Genomic DNA, 20391 nt, shown 5'->3' with positions numbered 1-20391 from the left:
CCTAATGCAATAAAAATACTAGAGAGATACTTTTATGCTAAGTAATCGTAAAGTTTCAAGTTTGACTTCTTAATAAACATCGATCTTCAATACGGTAGTTGCCTGATGTCGATTTTTTCATATTACGCTATGGCAAAATTTGAAAGTGAAATTAAAACTGATTAAAAAACGAAGAAGTTAAAAGCATTCAAAGATTGGTGCCCATTTCCTTTTAGCAAAATAAAGTTTTAAATGTATTTTATATGTATTTCTATGGTGTTATCGGACAATGACGGCACTAACTTACATTTTCGTCTTTGTTTAGTTAGAAATTTTTCATTTTGCGTACATATAAAGATTTTCAAAAACCAACTTTACTTTTCAGTCCGTGTAGTTAGAATTCAATTCAACAAACCCATTCTTAAATTTTCAAAATTGATTGAGAGCGTAAATGGCCGAGTGGTCGAAGGCGTCATTCTTAGACCATTTGACTACTTAGACTTAGGTTGCGGGTTCAAATCAGCGGCAGTGTGAACAATTATAGTGAATGTAGGTGCAAAATTGATCGCATTGTCGTCGCTTGGATAAGAAAGAAGAAACCGATTACACTGACATTATAAATGTAATTGTAAAAATTAATGTAATTTAATAAATAAAGATTAACAAATAATGATGTGGGTGGCCTCTGTGATAAGGCGTATGTCAGAAAAACGGAGGTTAAACCCCATTATTATTATAATTACGCTCGTACTTCCTTCAAATAATTCCAATTTATTTTGTATATGTATCAAATTGGTAAACTATCCCAATAACAACTTATTTATTTGCATGATTTTTGTATAAATAACTAGCTTGATACCCGCCCTCTTCACTGGGCTTAAAACTTTAAACCACCGCTTTATAGCCCCCACCTCTCTTGATTACACTTATCCCCCTTCCATAGCATCCCCCCTCTGTGATAAGGCGTATGTCAGAAAAACGGAGGTTAAACCCCATTATTATTATAATTACGCTCGTACTTCCTTCAAATAATTCCAATTTATTTTGTATATGTATCAAATTGGTAAACTATCCCAATAACAACTTATTTATTTGCATGATTTTTGTATAAATAACTAGCTTGATACCCGCCCTCTTCACTGGGCTTAAAACTTTAAACCACCGCTTTATAGCCCCACCTCTCTTGATTACACTTATCCCCCTTCCATAGCACTCGAGTGATTGTTTTATACAGCTAAAATATATGCACAGTTTTCAATTTTTTTTCAGTGTAAACTTGTCATAATTCATTGAGTATATCAGAAAAGATGGTCGTGAATTGTTTTACATTTACTATTTTTAATTTTTACATAAATATTTAATTTATGGTTCAAAATGATGATCCTAGATGGAGCATTAAAATGTCAGATTAAATTATTATTCATTAAAAGATTTTTTAATTTCTTTTTTTTTAAACATATCTGTATAAATTATAGCTCATGTGTTATTCTAATATATTGTTGTACAGTTTCATTTAAATTCATCCGTTAGTTTTTGCATGAAAGCGAAACAAACGAACAAACAAACATCTTTACTTTGACATTTATAATATATAAGGATTTTGTCTCAAGATTTGTAGGAGTAATGTATATTGGTGTTAGTCAAGGATTTAAAAAGACATTTTCTAAATAATTTTTAAAAATTATGTTTAATATCCTAGAAAATTGAAAATATCATAAGCATTTTTCGTAGAACAGTGTGTATATAAATCAGCATCATATGCCGTAAAATAATTGTAAATGTAATTATCGTGCATATAATGAACTGCTGTGATAATATATGTACATTGTATGCATGTGTACTATAATGCAATTATCCAACGTCAATTAGTCTATTTAAAAACATTTGTTATAAAGAATTACAATAGCATTAAGAGAGTGTTTCTCAACAATTTCAGTAATGAAACATAGTTTTGATGATACTTCTAGTTTTCATCATTTCAAATATGATGAAAATTGTCAATTCTTCTGGTATGTACTAGTGATGTACCGGATCCGCAAAAAAGTAAATCCGCTGATACGGATACAGTTCCCTTGACCTCACTTATAGCCCTTCTAGCCTCAATTTCAAAGGTTTTAACTTTTTAGTGCGGAATTCCCAAATTTTTTCATAATAAAATGCTCATGTTTTCACTGACAATATAGATTTATACTGGGGAAATAATTTTTTAAATTAGCCCAGTAGTTTTTGAGTTTATTCATTACAAACAAACGAAAAATCAAAAACAAAAAATAAAACTTTTCGTCTTAATTTGTGTAGATGTACTCGCACAATTTCAATTGATATCTAACTATTGTAAATTTTTTGTGAAATTAGATTTTGACTTCTTCAAAGAAAACAAATAAAAGCAAACATTGACTTTGTTAATTGTTGAAATGCACTGTATAGAAAATGTTGAATGTCAGCTCTTGCATTATTTGTAATAAATTATTTTGGTTTTGGTTTTCGAAAACTTTTAAAAGTATTCTCTAGAGTTATTTTTTTGTTTTTCGAGAATCTATCACAAGGACATTAGTTAAAGTAACCGGCAAATTTTCAACTCCCTATCTTTTGGAGAAAATGGGCACCCAAGTTTAAGCCTTATTTACGCCCTCTCGAGTAGGTAAATGTGTTTACGATAAAATTTAAACTTTTGTTCTATTTGAAAGGAATTACAAGATCCTACGGGTCTAAGACCCAAGTGACCTATGTTTTTCAATTACAAACTCAATCGCACTTGTTGTGAGCACGCTAAATAATTTCAGCTAAGTGATTTTATTAGCACCTATATCAAAACTTTGATATATATTTCATATATACAGGGTGTAATAAATTCAATAAAATGTGATCAATCGGAGTCCCTTTCATAGCTTTAGTATTATTTACCAATGAAATACCTACTTATTACTATGAATAAGGATATAATTAAAATTATTTAATAAACTTTTTGATTTTGAAAAAACTTGAAGAGTTGATTTGCTTGAAGAGTACATTTCTTCGAAGAATCAAATCTTATTAATTTATTAATTTGATTTCACATGTCAGCAACATCATTCAGGGTTTAAACTTTGTGTATTTAAGGGTCTGTTTTTAAAATTTTCATTTTAATTAGATATCTACCAGGTGTTCCACATAAAATAGTACGATTATTTTGACGAAAGAGTCTGTCCAAAAGGTTTTCTAAATTTTTTAATTCAAGTAAATTCTGCCGGCTTCTAAATTAATCTTCATACTCTTTAACTGAACGTTATATTTGATTACTGACGAGAACAACAGTTTCTTGAAAAATGAAAAGGTTACCTACAAATTTTCACTCTAATAAACATAATTACAAAGTTTTTGTAATTAAAATTTATAACGGAAAACAAATAGTAAATTATTAAGAATTTGTAAAATTTTACGTGGTACACCCGGTATTCATTCATCGAAATGTGTAAATACGTGTAAATTGTGTTGACGTCTTATTCATAGTTGAAAATCTTCTGAGAATTTTAAATCATAATAACTATTATACAAAGATGAATCAAATTATGAAATTACCTATATTTTCACCATTTCTCTCAAGATTTCCTTTATATATTTCTTGCTCCAAACAAATAGAAAAATATAGATGCGATTACACACTAAAATTACTCAATAAACAAAGTTTAATCGAATTCTATAAAAAAATTTTGTATGGAATTATCGTTTTTTGTCTCCGATTAGGATAAAATTTGTTTTCTAGATTAATATTACACGAAAAAATGCAAAAATAAGATCTATTTGACGATTAAGGATGTACGAGCGTCAGGGAAATATTGAATAAAAGTCTTGATTTTTTTAAATATGAAGGGAGGTGGGTTTGCTCGATTATTTAAATAAATAAATGACTTCAAAAGAAGGCATATTTAAAATTGGTCTTATGGGAAAACGGTGGATGGATGATATGATGTCTTAAATTTCAGTGGAAATTGTGCTCGACTAATTAAGGATGTATTAGCACGGCAGTGGGGACACAAATTTAAAAAAATATATATTTTCAATTTTGATGGTGAATTATGTTATAAATTGACAGTATAAGACGAAAAGTACGAATAAAAACTTTAGTTATTTTGAAAATATCGAAAATTTTATTTAATAATTTTGCTTTCGATATTTCGAAAACCAAAAATTTATAAGATATCGAAAAATTTTATTCTTATTTTTTCGACTACCTTCATGAAATTGAAAATAAGGTGCAAATACAAATCTAAACTTGTCTTGGCGCTTGTACTACCTTAAAAAGGCAGTTTCTGAATTGCGACTCAAAATTATCAACGAAGAGCGATAATTCGCAGCATCAAAATTTATATGGCCCCCTCCAAAAAGTTAAACGTTCAATTTTAAATATTTTTTATATTATAAGCTAATAATACTATTCATTTTCGTAACTATTATGATGCATCCGTTATATAAATAGCAATTGTCGTATATAGAGTTCATTTTCATATATAAAGTTATTTTCTAGGAGAGTTTTGGATGTTTCTTAAAGATAAACAGAATACATAAAACGCCGAAGGCTTCAGTTTTAGATACTTCTAAGTATGTTTACTAGTAAACATACAACACTTACATCCACTATTATGTAACCGAGAATGCTCAACTAAAGCTATCAAACTTTCATGTACATGTTCTTATTTCTCATCTCAAAGTATTTCAGATTTTGTCAAATTTTAAAATGTAATATAATCGCTTATCAAGTTAATTGTTTAAACATCCAGTAAAAATTCAATTGAGTACCAGTGGTTGTATTGTTTTTAATTAAAAGATTTTGATATTATTATAAAACTTAATTATAATTAACTTCAATACTACAGGATGTTTCTGAAACGTTTTAAACTTAAAAACGTTTTAAAACACAAAGGTATTTAACTAAAATGGCCATAATATAGGTGAAGAAAATATTATTTTATATCTGTGTTTAAATATATTTGAATTTTATCTCTTGAGAATGCACGAAAGTTCGGAAATTTTTGAGAAAAAATAATAAAACTTGTATTTTAGTATGTACTTATCTATTGTATTATAATATGTACTACCAAAACCCTAATATAAATTCAATTAAAAAATGTGATTTTTGGCGTATGTGTTTGACCAGAAAAATAATTGTAATTTTAATTTCTACGTTAAAATGTTTCTAATTGACTACATTACTACTACTTAAAAATTATACTTTCATTACAATACAATACACTTCTAAATAATACTACTTAACAAAAAACTGCTATAATCTTTTTCTACTTAAAATAATTATTCTCTCAAAAATTTATTCTTTCAAATATATCTTTTTTTTAAATTTCTATTATCAAAGAAGAGTAAAAACTGAATATGTAGAAATATTTTGGACAGCAACGGATATTAATTTCTCTTCATGATATAAGTCTCACTTAAATTTATCACCCAAACATATATCCATGGAAAAACTGACCTTTGAGAAATGAAAAAATCATAACAAAGTGGTAGAAAATAAATTTTAATATTAATTTTTTATAGTAGAATAGAGTAGGTTACATAAAAATTTGTTTTGTTGCTAGGATCACTTTAAAGTAAGTTAAAGTGATATGGGTATATGAGTTGTTTGGTTATAAATTATAATTGATTATAAAGTGATTTTATCAAGCTAATAATTTGGTGAAGTGAAAATATAAAATAATTGAAGCAATTGGAACGATTGTGTTTCGCTAAATACAGTTTAGTGGAGTGATTTTGATTAAATTTAAGTAATAATTCGATCTCATAGTATTAAGTAACCATTTTTATCAACGTCAAGTTTTGATGAAAAACAAACTTAATTAACAGTTACTTTGAATAAATCTGGATTAATTTGTATAACATATAGTGGCCGAGAGCTCTAAGTGAACTGATTCTAATTGAAATAGTTGTGTCAAGGGGAGTTCGATCCTAGGCCGTGCGCATAAATAAAATTGATTTTATTAATACTTCTTTTATTATTTGAAAACAATAAATGTTATAAAATAAAGTTATCATTTATATCATAGAAGTGGTGTATACATATAAAGCGGGGTATTGGCGTAAATGATTCAATCAGGCTCATAATTTTTTATTTATTATTAGCTTCTTTTTTTGTATCGGAGTAACTGCATTGCATTTAATTAAAAACCTCAGTACAATTGCACGTATCTATTCGGTGAATAGTGAAATGGATAAAAAAATCGAAGAAATGTTTTGTGCTATTATGAGTAGGTTGGACGAGTCGGAAAAAAGTGTTAAAGGGGACCTAAAGGAAATTAAAGATAATTTGGTTGCTCTGCAAACAGAAAATGTGTCTCTTAAGGAAAAACTTTTGGATCAGCAAAACAAAATTACTCTTTTAGAAGACAATGTGGCCAAACTACAAAAAACAATTAATAGGAAAAACATAATCGTTCATGGTATTAACTATGTTGACGGGGAAAGTACTGAGGGACTTGCGAATGTACTTCTCAACGAACTTTGTGAAAGAATGTCTTTAGAAATATCTATGGATGACTTTGACCAAGTATTCAGATTGGGTAATAGAGGGCCTTTAAAAGTTATATTAAAAGATATGAAGGTCAAAGATCAAATTTTTAGACAACGAGCTAAATTAAAAGGCACCAAGATATACCTGAACGATGATTTGCCACTAAACTTGCGTATTAAAGCAAAGCAAGAGCGTTTGAAGCGGAAAAAAGAAAATGGTAGTAGCAAAAGACCCAAACCAGAATCATCAGTAGAAGAAGATCAGTTCTCTCAAGAAGAGCATCATATTCGTGGCAGTCTGCCTACGGCTAAAAAAGCCAGAGAGGCCTTCAGTAACAGCTCAGGAAATAAAAAAATCCCATCTGCAAAAAACTAGGAACTCTAAATTTTTGTTTTTGGAATATCGAAGGCTTGTATAAAAGGTTAAACGATGAATCATTTTTAAAATACAAAGAAAAATTTGATTTTATTGGTCTCACTGAAACTTGGATGCCAGAGGGAAGTAAATGTAATGTACGGGGATATGAATGTATTTTAAAGAATAGGCATAGATTTTCAGAGAAGGGTCGGTATCCCGGTGGTATAGCATTATTATACAAATCGGAATGGGAAAATAATATTAAGTTCTTAAATACTGAATTGGACGAAAGTCTGTGGTCGTTATTAAGAGTGAACAAAATGAACATTTTATTGGGAATAATTTATATACATCCTGAAAGCTCACGTTATGCGAAACACAATATATTTACTTCTTGTGTAAACTGTTTACTTTGCATCTTTGTATTTTTTCTAACTTTTTAGTTATACGATTATTATATTATTATTTCTGTTATTATTACTAGTATTATTGCTTTCTTAATTTTTTATTTTTTTTTAACTATTTGTCAGGATTTGTTATTTAAGTTCGAACTTTGTTTGATTCAAATTTTATTAATTTATATCAATAAAGCTTATTATTATTATTATATCCATGGAAACAAATTTTAAACAGTTGAAAATTACAGAAGTATTATCTTTTAAAACGAATCATTTAAAAGTATATATGTATAGGATGTCCGGGATTCGATGGGCATAGCTTAAAAGTATATTCATTGGAAAATTTTAAGTCGAAAGTGAACAGTAAGTTAATCTGGTAAAATGAAAGTAACTTAATCTGGTAAGTAATAAGACCATGTAATTGTTTTGTTATATCGTTGTTATAGTGACATTTGATTGTTTATGTTGGTATTTTTTATTTTTTAAATTGAAATTTTAAGATTAATTTAATGGCTACGTTTACAAATCCATAATATACCGAATATTCACTTTATTTAGGAATATTTTGACCGAAATGCAAGATTGAGGGAAATCCTAATAAACAAGGGTTTGTATATGTTCATCGTCATTTGTTAGAAAAAGATTTTGCTAAAGCTAATGCTGAACGTCCCGTACAGAAAGACCTTTCCGATGAAGAAAAATGCCCGTTAGTAGTGTGAAACATTTTCAATTATTAAAACATTCGACTATTTTACTCAACAAGGTTCTTACTTTATTTTTTAAATTTTTAGTGCACGTAACTCCTTAAGTATTGGGTTTGGAACAAAAATTTTAAAGATACTTTCGACTTTAAACTGTGTCTCAATGAAAACGATTTTAAGCTATGTCCATCGAGCTACTCTATATATAATGTATTAATTTTTGATAGTAAAATTTTGATGGAGTAGAAAGATGGTAAAAAATTTGGTAGTATCTATTATTTAGAAGTAAAATTTAATTAAAGCACAGTTCTTAAAAAGTAGAAAAATATTAGAATAGAAATATTTTAACGTAAAACTAATACAAAATAGTTTTTTAAGTAGGAAAATTGTGCAATAGTAAAGTAGAGAATAGAATTATTTTTCTGGCATGTTGATTAATCTACACCTTTGATATTATTTCCCACATTTTGATAAATTATAGCTCATTTTGTGAGACATTCTTTTTGCTGTCTTTATAAGACAACCTATAAACAAAGTCCATATAATACGTCTGTTCTCATACGTATACAGTACGTCATATGCTATGCTATTCCTTTATTTATTAAATTTAGAAAGGATAAACAAGTCCCTGACATGAAAAAATATTTTCTGGTTTTTAGTTATGATTTATTAGATTTTACATAAATTCTCTAGCTGTACCATATTTCAGTTGTTCTCTCTATGTTGTTATATTTCGTTATTTTTATATATTATTTATTTGATGTGTGAGCTCTTGCTACTGCTGCTTACTACTGGAATACTGCCGCTTCTTCTTAGATTCTTTACAGTGCGTAACACTAAATGATATAGTTTTATCTTTAAAAGGAAAGAAACATGATTGTTATATTTGTCACAGTCAAAGCTCTTAGCCAGTTGAAAGTAGTTTTAACTGAAGAAAAAGAGACAAAAGTACTTTTGACTGCACAGGTTGGTCAATAGTAGTTTTGTCTGAAAATCATTAGATAATAATGTTTTTGACTGGTTAACAGTGCCTTTGCGGTCAAAAGTAGTTTTGATTGACGCATCTGGTCAAAACTACTTTTAATCACTAAAAGGGGCTGCTATGAATAGCTCAGTCGCGCCAAAACAACTCGGTTATTATAACTCTGGAAAAACAACTCATCACAAAAACAATCCTGTGCCAAAACAAATCGGTAAAAAAACAACTAGCGTTAACCCTGTGATTTCGTTCCTTCAATAATCCGCATAGGAGTCGTTATTGTAATGAGTTTTTTTTGTACCGAGTTGTTTTTTTTGCATCGAGTTTTTTTTGTGCCCAGTTGAGTTGCTAGTAATAAGTTGGAATGGAAATAACTATTTATGTAATTAGTATTGCAAAATGATTTCTTACAAAGGTTTGGTTTTGGTATTATAAATGATACAAAGAAAAAGTTACAAGTAATTAAAAAATTGATAGTAAAATAACGAAAAAAAATGTAGTTTTTTTTTTTTTTTTGTTTATTAATTTTAAATGATGTTAAAATAATTGAAGTAATAGTAAGCAAAAATCAGTTAGTCAAAACCACTTTTGACCAGCTTCATTAGGCAAAAGCACTTTTTTGACTGAAACAACGATTTGTAGAATGACAAATCGTCAAAAGCCTGCGGTCAAAAGTACTTTTGATTGATTTTGCCACTTAATAATAGCTTTGACCGGTTAAGAATTTTAACTGTATCATATACACATACTTATATTTATTTTATTATTATATGCATACGCTTTTTTTATCCTACTTTCGAATCTAAGGTGTTTAGAGAACAACTTATCATTGAGGATAGTTGAAGAAGTAAATTTGTTTCTTTCAACTGTGAATATGTGTAATAAATCATTAAATTAACGAATAATTAATTGGTAAATAATGTTGTAGATTTTATCTAGAAATCGCTTCCATTTTGATCCGAAGGATTGAAGTTTAAATAATAGCCTATAAAAATTAATAGAGCCAAATCCTTCTCTTAAGAACTTTCCTCGGGAAGTACCAAAATATCACGTTTTCTTAAGACCATCTTTAAATCGTCTATATGCATTCTCATTTATGTACTTAAGAGCAGGTAATTTTTTTTATATTCCTTACGAAGCTAAATTTTTTGATTTGAGCTTTTAAAGATTCTATTTTTGACATGAAAATCCTCTATTGAAATGTTTTAAAAGGTATACTTTATTATGTAACAAGGCTAATTTTCTTAATATTAATTTAGAAAACTAATACTCAGTAGTTAAATATTTCCCTAAAGAAAATTATTACAAGCGTTGTTTTTCCATAAAATACATTTAAAGTGATGAAATTTCATGTTTTCGTGTATTATTTCTGCTATAATTTATTTTCTCTCAATGTTTAAGCATCAATATTTCATCCATTTCGTCTAATTTTCCCCTGTTTTAACAGAATCTAACATGAAAATTTGGAACAGAAGCCTCAAATAATTTCATACTGAATAATTTCATTTCTTAGCGAATTTCCTTAAAAGTAAAAATATTTGAATAAGAGAAATTAGTAACATCAATTTTATTACAAAAATACTTATTTATGATTAATTTAAATCCATAGAACGAGAAAACCTGATACATTGCAAAGCAATCTTAGTCAAAGCACTTCCGAATATTTGTGAAATTCTCGAAGATCTCGAAGTTTGACCATCTATAATCGAATGCACGAAAAATATGATTTATCCATGACCATTTAAGTTTTTTGCATTCAAATATGCCGAGCATATGCGATGAGTCTGTGATCTTATACATATTATGCTACTGTAAACTTTAAACCATGTATTAAAATTTTCGATTTTGTGTACTGTTCACGAACAAACTTAAATAATGTAATTTATTGCATAAATTTCTACACAGCAAAAAAGTAAGGAACTACTTGATGAAAAATTTTTCCAGTTGTAAAAATTTAATGCCATGGATTTTCAAATATTGAAGAAGGGGGGGGGGCGAAATGTATGAAAAATATTTAAACTTTTAGGAAAAATAAAATATATACAACTAAGGTCTGAAAGTTTAATTCTGTTTAGTCTATTTGTTAATGTTTAACTTTTTTGAATGTAACTTCTATCTATCTAAAAAAAAATTTTTTTAATGATTTTTTTGAAGAGCAATTAATCATTTTCAATTTCCAAACATCTGAAAATTTTCTAAAAAACTATTTGCATTAAAATTTCCACGACGAAGAAGACAATAAAAGAAAAAGAAGTTGAGAGTCACAATTTTTAATTTAAACAAGCCATGTGAATTGTTTATATTTTATATTATTCAAATTTTTATTACCGCTTATATGCAAACTTCCTTATATTCTGTTTTTACTTTGTTATATTATAATTATAATAAATTATTGCGAACGAAAAAAAATCTATATCGGGGTTTCAACGGAAATACACGTTTTGAGGGTCCCCGATTTCATGAAAGTGGTTTTTAAAAAATGTTGCATCCGTCGGTATGTCGGTATGTCTGTTACCAAGCTGGAGCCTTCAATTTTCAACCAATTTTTCTCAAACTCGGTACATAGGTTCAGTTTGGTCATAATTCCAGACGATTTTTTTCCCTAGGCCTTTTTTCAAGGGTACTTCTACCTCTAGGCCAAAACAGGATTTTTTGGGTTTTCTCAAAAACGGCTCTAACGATTTCGATTAAACTTGGCACGAGGCTAGACCTTAAAGATTAGTATAAGCCACATATCCGGGAAAATTCGAGAAGGCCCTCACCCTAGGGAAAACCTTTCCAAATACAGGAAAATGGGATTTTCTAGGGACTCCTACTTTCTGCTGAGGGGACAGAAGTGAAACTTCGTATCAAGGTTTATATCAACAAGGTTCTAGGTTTGATATAACTCCCCTCTGGGACCCCTCCCCCTGGAGCCGTGGAGCTGGAGGGGATGAAATCGTCAAAAGTGTTCAAATCAACCCTACCCGAAATTGATGAAATATTATTTAAATGTCTTTTTAAGTAACTTTTGAAACTTAGTAATCTTTGCTTAACCTCACCCTTACAAAACCAGCCAATTTTTACAATTGGCTGCTTTCAATAAAAATATTACAAGAATAATATATCAATTTTATAATATAAGAAAGTCTTGTCTGATGCTTCGGACCGTTTATTTCAATTGTATAAGGAATTTGAAATGAAACAACTTTCCTTTATAAATTGACTCCACATGATTTTGTCTAAATTGTTTAGTCGAAGACATATAACAACATAAATGTAGTTTTTTTTTTCGAAGATTTTCATCAATTTGCTTTTGCAATACACCTTTTAATGTCTAACACCACAAGCCTTTGCTGAAATTTTGCGGGCGATATTATCCATCAGAAATCATTTTAAAAAAGATGCTCCTATATGTAAAAGCAAGTTTAAGCACCATGGCGTCATTCTGATGCGGTACAGGTGAGTACTGGTGGGAATATGAATGTGACACCCCTTGGTGGCTCACCCTTTCATCACTAGATATGGAGTTACTAGATACTATTTCTGCTTAATTACTCAAAGCGAATTGCATAAATGCTGTACAGAAATTAACACGTTGGGCATCGGAAATTGACGGGAAATTTTTTAAATTTGGGTACCGAAGTTACCAGATTTGTTTTTGTACGGAATTTATGTAATTCGTTTCAAATACCAATACAGAGTTAGTATCCAGCAACGCCGTACATATTTGATGGTACAAGGGTGTGACCACAAGGGGTGTGATATTCATATTCTTACCTGTACTCACCTGTACCGCGCAAAAATAACACTTGTTTAAACTTACTTTTACAAATAGAAGCATCTTTTTCAACACACCTGTAGGGTCATTTCTCCGCAGCCGACAATACTTTAACAATATGATCATCTTAATTACATACAGAATTCTAAAAAGTTTTAGTGTTTGAGTTTATCGCCTGTGATGAGTAACTCATGAAATTCTTGGACTGAATTTTCTTAAAAATTTCTTTTCCGAAAATCTATTCTGTTTTTTCAAATTCCATAAACAATAAATCTGGGAATTCTTCGTTTGCCCACAACTATATTATTCTTAGTTCATTTCCGAAAAATTGTAGAGGAATCTCATTTCATCTGACATGAATGAGGCGGTATATGATCAGTTTTCTTTTAAGTAGTGACCTCCACTTTCATTGACACTGTAATGCATGGTATAACAACATAAAGAAAATAAAAATGAAGAAATAAGACAAACACAAAAAAACAATGACAACAAATGATATATATTACAAATTATAGACTATAAATCTTTAAAAAAAAAAAAAAACAAATACAAAAAAAAAACTTTCTGTTGTCACACTTTTAACACAATAACATAACCATTGCTGGCTGCGTTTGTTTGCGTCTGTTTTTCTGTTCGTTTGTTTATATGATGTTATGTTATATAACGATATGTTTGTGTCATTGGTGATATAAAAATTAAATAAAGTCTTTAATATTGTATATTTATTTGTACAGAATGATTCAAAATAATTGAAAAAGGCAAAATCTATAAAACTATCGACGGGAAACAATGAACATTACTTTGTGCCTAGTATAAAGTCTATTTAACAAATTTTCTTACAGACTGAGAGGCAATGCATTACCGAAACTAGAGGTTTGGAGTCATAACATTTTGCAAATAAGAATATTACAATATTGATCATCTAAGGTGCTATTCGCACCGTACATGAATTTTATTGAAGGCGTTTCGATACACTACTTTATTAACATAATTGTATGGATGTATATATAATTGTACTGGTTGCATTTATGGTTTACATTAAAAATATATTATTAATTTCTAGCAAATTTAAATAAGTAATTATGATAATTTACATTTAAAAAATAATATTTTTGCAATTTGGTCTCTTATTTTCAATAAGAGACAATTTTTAATGCAACAAGTTTAAATAATTGTAATTTGTAACATCAAAATTATCCACTGGAAGCGCTAACGTCGATTTTATGAGGTCCCCACCATGACTACGCACACAACGAATAATAAGAGATAAAACTTTATATAAATTATAATCGGAATTCGAAACATGGAAGTTTTTGCTACTGCTATGTAACTCGGATTTATATGTGTTGCTATGTTGTTGTTGTTGAGATATTGCCAATAGGTTTCATCGAAAAACTGGCTTGTATTAATATATTTTTATATCGTAAGCGCTGAGAAAAAAAATTTTCTCAGCTTCAAATGATTAAAACGGAATATCAAACATTTTACACTTGATAGCGCTTTCATAATTTTATTTTATTCCTCTTGAAACAACCTTTAAATTAAATTAAAAAACACATTGAAATCGAATAATATATTTGGAATTTACCATAGATACTATAGACTAATACATAGATAGGCCAACTTTAAACTTCTTTTTTGTTAGAAATTATCAACTATCGCTTAATTTAATTCATTGGCTCAAATAAAGTTTTTACATCTCATTTATTACAGATATAGTTGCCTTAAAGGAAATTTCAGAAAAAGAATATAAAGACTACAGGTAATGGCTGTAAAATATGCTCCAAATCTTTGATACATTTTGTATATATTTTCGGATGATAAACATATTGAAATGACAAATGTATTATAATCATATAAACTATAACCGATTAAATATATGAATTTATACAGTAAAAAATAAATGAAATAAATAAATTTGATTATATTCCACATACAGAGTGATTATAAAAGATTGTCTGTTTATGTATAAAGTATACAGAAAAAGTTCACACTGCTAATACAAGTGATAAAATTACAAATTTTCATTGTTATTTAAAATTTTATAAACTTTACACATATATCAAAAGTCACACAAAGTCAAAATCCCAATTCGTTGTGTGCGTAGTCATGGTAGGGGCAATAAAAACGACGCCAGCGCTTTCAGTAAAAAGAGGATAAAGGAGGCTGTTATGACTTATTTGCAGTTGTTTACATGTTAATGTTATAGAAAATGTCAAATTAAAATTATTGAAAAACACTAATTAATTAAAAATAATGCATTAAAAATTGTGAAAATAAGAAATCAAATTGCACAAATATTATTTTTTCAATGTAAATTATCATAATTATTTATTTAAATTTGTGAGACAATAATATTAAATTTTCAATGTAAGTCATAAATGCAATCCATACAATTATGTATGCATCCATACAATTTTATAATTAAAGTAGTGTATCGTTACCATGGAAACGCCTCCAATAAAACTCACACACGGTGCGATTATATAGCACCGTTGGCTGTGTAAGAAGTTCTTAGTTCAATAATTTAGTAATGATTTAAAGATATATGCAAGTTCTTAAGGACTAATCCTATTTAAATTTTGACTGGCTTTGGACAAAAAATCAAAACGTCTATTTCATTATATGTGCCAAATTTTTAAAATAATTGATTATAATGTTCGAAAATTCATGACACAATAAAATTAGAGATAAACATAGAAAATTATTTTGAAGAAATTTACTTTACTTACTTGATTTTCATGGTGATTTTATAACTTATTTAGGAGGACAACTTTTGTTCATCATCAAAGAAGCGTTGATCAAATGGAATATATTGGATACGTACCTGGAACAAAAAAATTTGTTAAATTATAAAGAAAAAAAATTTAATTAGGTGATTGTAAAATTTTAAGTCTCGCAAAATTATTAAACTATAAAGTTGTGTGTTTCCGTTCTCATAGAGCTGGACCTTCTTTTACTAAAAATTCAAAGTCTTTTTAAGCTTAAAGGTTAATCTTTTAGTAATGGTCTTACAATAAAGCCCTTAAGCCCTCTTTCTCTTAATTCTTCACTAATCAAAGTTGGACCATATAAATAAAGATATACAATAGGTTGGGACATTTTAATAACCTTAAATGTTACATTTTATTTGGAAATATTTGATAATACATTAAATTTATAAAATTAATTTCTTGTTACGCCTAAGGGGAATGTTTTCAAACATTTTCATTATTATTATTAAATATTTCAATACAATTCCAATATCACTTTTCTATTCGCAACAAATTGAATGCAAAGCATTTTAAAAATCTAATAAGTAAAATATTGACGAAAAGTACAAAAAATGTCTTTATACTTATCTACAATGTCTACAACTAGTTTCAAAAAGTATAAGGTCGTATGTACCAACCGCAAATTCATGGTATTCAAATAAGCAATAAAATCTTTTTATGAATCAACAAACTTATAAATCCCAAAAACAAAACAAAACCAATTCTGTGGAAACTTACTCTCAAAATATTTGTATCAAACTTATTATCTTTCCCAAGACCCATCCGGTGACACTCTACTCTGTGGAATACGAAAACCGAATAAAACCAAAGGCGAAAAGGCGAATATTATTGTATATTTATTTTAGTTATAGCCTGTGTGTTAGAATCCTTCAAAAGTGTATTCCTGTATAAAGATCGCTCCGAGTTTATTCAATTATAGTTAAACTAGCTCGACCTTGTGATAAACATCAATAGTAATTTACTCTATTTTATTTATAGGCAATTTTATTACAGATATGGTAAACAAATTACATAATGAACAAAACTAAATGTTAATATTATTTTTCTAGCATGTGTGCCAATCTTCCGCTAGTAGCCAGCACGATAAGCTAAAAATGAGGGTTAAATCCTGGATTTGATAAAGTAATGAGAAAGTTATTTCGTGGACAGGAAAAAACGCCCTTGAGAAATAATATATAAGATGGAATAATAATATTATGTATCCTTTTTTAGCCCCCGAACTTAAAAAGGGTTGTTTGACCGCTATCAATGTGTGTCTGTGTGTTGTAGCGCCTAAACGAATGAACCGATTTTAATTATTTTGGTTTCATTTGAAAGGTAGTTTGCAAGCTCAGAGTTCCGTGCCCAAAAAAAAAACTAGAAAATTGGAGATGATCTTCAAAATCGATTCAGTTTGGAAAAGGCATGACATATAATTTTATATTTACATTACGTATAAATAATTACTATGAATTTTGTAGCTAAGTTTCCAAAAATTGGTTTAAAGTAATAAATCGCATTTGTCGGGGGTTTTCACTTGTTTTTTTTTACTAAAATAATATTCAATAATATTTCTCAAATATTTCAAAAATATGTCCCAAAAAATGATAGCTTTCTAAGTATCCTTTTCATCTTATCTTATGTCCTAGACCATCACTTTGATATTGATTTATGAAGGAGTGTTATAAGTTTAAAGTTTTTATATGTGCCTCTACACAGTCGAACCGACTTGATTGAGAATATTTTATTGGTAGGTTTCCAAAAATCGGTTTACAAGGAATAAATCGCATTGGTCGGGGTTTTTTTTTTTTTTGTAAATTTCACTTGTTTTCTTACTAAAATAATATTCAATAATATTTTTAGTGTGTAGTACTTATACAATATATTACAATATGTTGAAATATATAATCGTTATTTAAGCGTTATTAATAAAATATTAAAGAAAACCTTTAAATATAACATTTCAATGTACGCATCAACGAATACGATTTTCATCAGAGAACATTTTTCTTCTTGGAATGTATAGTAACCACATCAAATCATTCAACTTCAAATTAACTTTCATTTTCCCAAATAATATTTCAATTGTTTGACTTTCCTATTATAAGTACCTATTGTTGTGTAGGTGGGAATAAAAACGCTGAAATATTATATGACAAACTTAATGCTTTCTTACATTTTTCCCATTCTTTTTTAAAATAAAACTCTTTTTTCGCCGGGGTTTGGGTTTTTTATTCATTTATTTACATGAGTGGCAGATTCCAGTGCTTCGTTTTCATGCCTATATTAGGGTCTATAATTCAAACCAATTGCATAAAAATGAATTTAATGCTACTTGGCTAGTCGATGTTAAAATATCCTCGATGCTTCTCTATTCCTGCAAAACCTCTTGCTATAGGTATCAGTATGGCCAGTTCACTGGACACTTGTATTTAATTTGCCTTGCACGTCCCTCGTTCATTCATCATATCCTCCCTTGAATGCACTTATCTTCCAGGTAAATAATTAAGATAAAACCGCAATGGCAGCATGCAACCTTCGGACACAGAGCTAGGTTCGCTCTAATAAATTTTTTTTGCAGGCTTCTTACTCCCGCGTTTCCTTTCTCGCTTGACTCTCATTCGCTCCCGATAACTCCTCGAGGAGGCATTCACCTTCATAGAATATATAATGTAGAATTACATAGTAGGTATAAAAGTAGATAAAGCTATTATGGAAATATCATTATGAGAATAAACCATTCTTAATTTTTGAAACAATTTATAATGAAATTGACAACCCGACCCGGCTTCGCACGGGTGCAATGCTGATACTAAATATACTAAGACTCTTTATATACCAAAATGTTTTTATTTACGTCATCAAATTAGAAACCTCTAAAATTATCAGTGTTTCTCTACTATATTCTACATGAATTATACATATAAACCTTCCTCTTGAATCACTCTATCTATTATAAAAAAAACCCATCAAAATCCCTTGCATAGTTTTAGGGACGGACAGCAAGAAGGGACTTTGTTTTGTACTATGTAGTGATATATAGGGCGAAGCATATTATGGTACATTTTTTAACTAGCAGTTATTTCGACACTCGGAGCTAAGACAAGTGACAGAAATTTGACATTTGCAAATAAATGAAAACCATATAAAAAATCAGATATAAAAAATTGTTTCAAGCAAAAATTTAATCAATTGAAAGACTCGATCAAACAAAAATGCATGTTTATTTTTAGGTGGATAGGTTCTAGGTTAACTAGGCTCTAGGTGTGGTGAGCCTGATATTTTTAAATGGTTTATATGCGATAACTGTTTTTTTACTTGCGTCAATCGTCGAGCTATTATTTTAGGTCGCTATTATCTGGAGTCAAGTGCAAATATTATATACATCCAGAGACAATTTAGTCAAGCCCAATAGAATTAAGCTATGTAAAGAGGCTTTGAGGCTCCTCAACCCACTAAAAAATTTACTAAAAATTAAGATGTGAGAATGGGCTCCTGTATATCCAGCCGAGGCAATTATATGAACATCATTCTCTCCCATTCTTAATCGCAAGTCATACTCTTGAAAATAAAGTACTAATCGCTGGTAATCAATGCCTCACGCCATTTCATGCGTGCTCTTGGTGACCTTTTATCTGATAACAAACACGATTTTTTTCATCCAGGCATTTTCGGGATTATTCTCAGCCGACGCTCCTAGCGCTCAGACTAATCCAAAGATACCTAATTCATCAAAACAACCCCGTCGTTTCGAAGATTACAATCAACATACAAATGAAAAAAAACGAAAAATAAATTTTATCTTTTTATAATATTTAGCGTAGAAAACACCCACAAACATGAAGTAATAAAATTAACAAACCTGTTAAACACACTACGTCTAGAGACTGTAGTGATGAATAGGAAATAAAAATGTTTTTATAAGCTATAATAATAATAATCTTCTTCGTCTATTCATCAATCTCCATAAAACACCTTTTAAAACAGTCATTAAAAATAACCTTTAATATTATCAATTATACGGAGGAGTTTGATGTTTAGGTTGTTATGATACTTCATCCTGTTGATAAATAGGAACCATCCTACATGGATTTATTTGGAACGGGAAGTGAGAGGAGTATTTCAATATTTGTATTGACAACTCGCATAGCATAAAATAAATAATAAATACTCTTGTGCTTCTGAAATAAGTTTCCAAATGAGTAATCATATTATACAACACTGAATAGCCTTTTTAACATTAATTAACATAAAGTTAAACTTATATAAATATATCGAAAGGTAATTTTTAAACATAATCGTACAGTTTGAAAACATATATCAAGGTAAAAATAGAGTTTTTAAAGATTATAACAGTTTTAATAGAAAGTATGACCAACGTTTGTTTATCAAACATGGTACTTCATTAACTGATAGAAATGTTGTAGCTTTTGCACGATGCCACAAGAAGGAGTTTAATTCATATTTCGTAACTCTAAGGACTTCTTTCAAGTAACAGAAATTCAGTATTATGTTTCCGGTAAACGATATAAGTAGATATACGCTCGATAAATGTTGAAAACTTGTTATCGAAAATATTGAATTATTAAAAACGTAATATTGAAAATTCATTTTTATATATTCTGGAAAGACATTTAATGTAAATAAATCTGGAATTACATCTGATGTAAATGCAGATGACAGCTGATGTAAATGTCAAAAAAATATTTTAATAAAATATTTTATAGCAAATTTAAAAAAATCCCATGTGAAAATTATAAATATAATTATTTAAACCTAATTCCTAAGAAATAAGGTTGTAGCTTTTATACTTTAACGTATGTCTGGCGGGCGCTGGCTCTTACTCTATTAGTCATATCTTGTAGTTATATATCATTATTTTATGTCATTTTAAATTTTTGCTTTATAATTTTATTGCTTTTGTACTGATGATGGAATTTTGGAAAATTCGTTTTCATTGACCCT

The 20391-nt window shown here is 28.8% G+C and overlaps 1 protein-coding gene across 1 annotated transcript in view; it reads right to left on the bottom strand.

Moving 5' to 3' along the window:
- Positions 1 to 20391, bottom strand: part of LOC123292458 (cubilin-like) — a 321907-nt gene that overhangs the window by 170135 nt on the left and 131381 nt on the right. The window contains exon 3 of the mRNA XM_044873126.1: positions 15406 to 15500. The gene's annotated coding sequence lies outside the window, so the exon portion shown is untranslated. The remainder of the gene's footprint in view (positions 1 to 15405; positions 15501 to 20391) is intronic.

Source organism: Chrysoperla carnea, chromosome 2 (genome assembly GCF_905475395.1).
Source record: "Chrysoperla carnea chromosome 2, inChrCarn1.1, whole genome shotgun sequence".
Taxonomy (NCBI): Eukaryota; Metazoa; Arthropoda; class Insecta; order Neuroptera; family Chrysopidae; genus Chrysoperla; species Chrysoperla carnea.
This window is presented reverse-complemented; position numbering and strand designations above follow the sequence as displayed.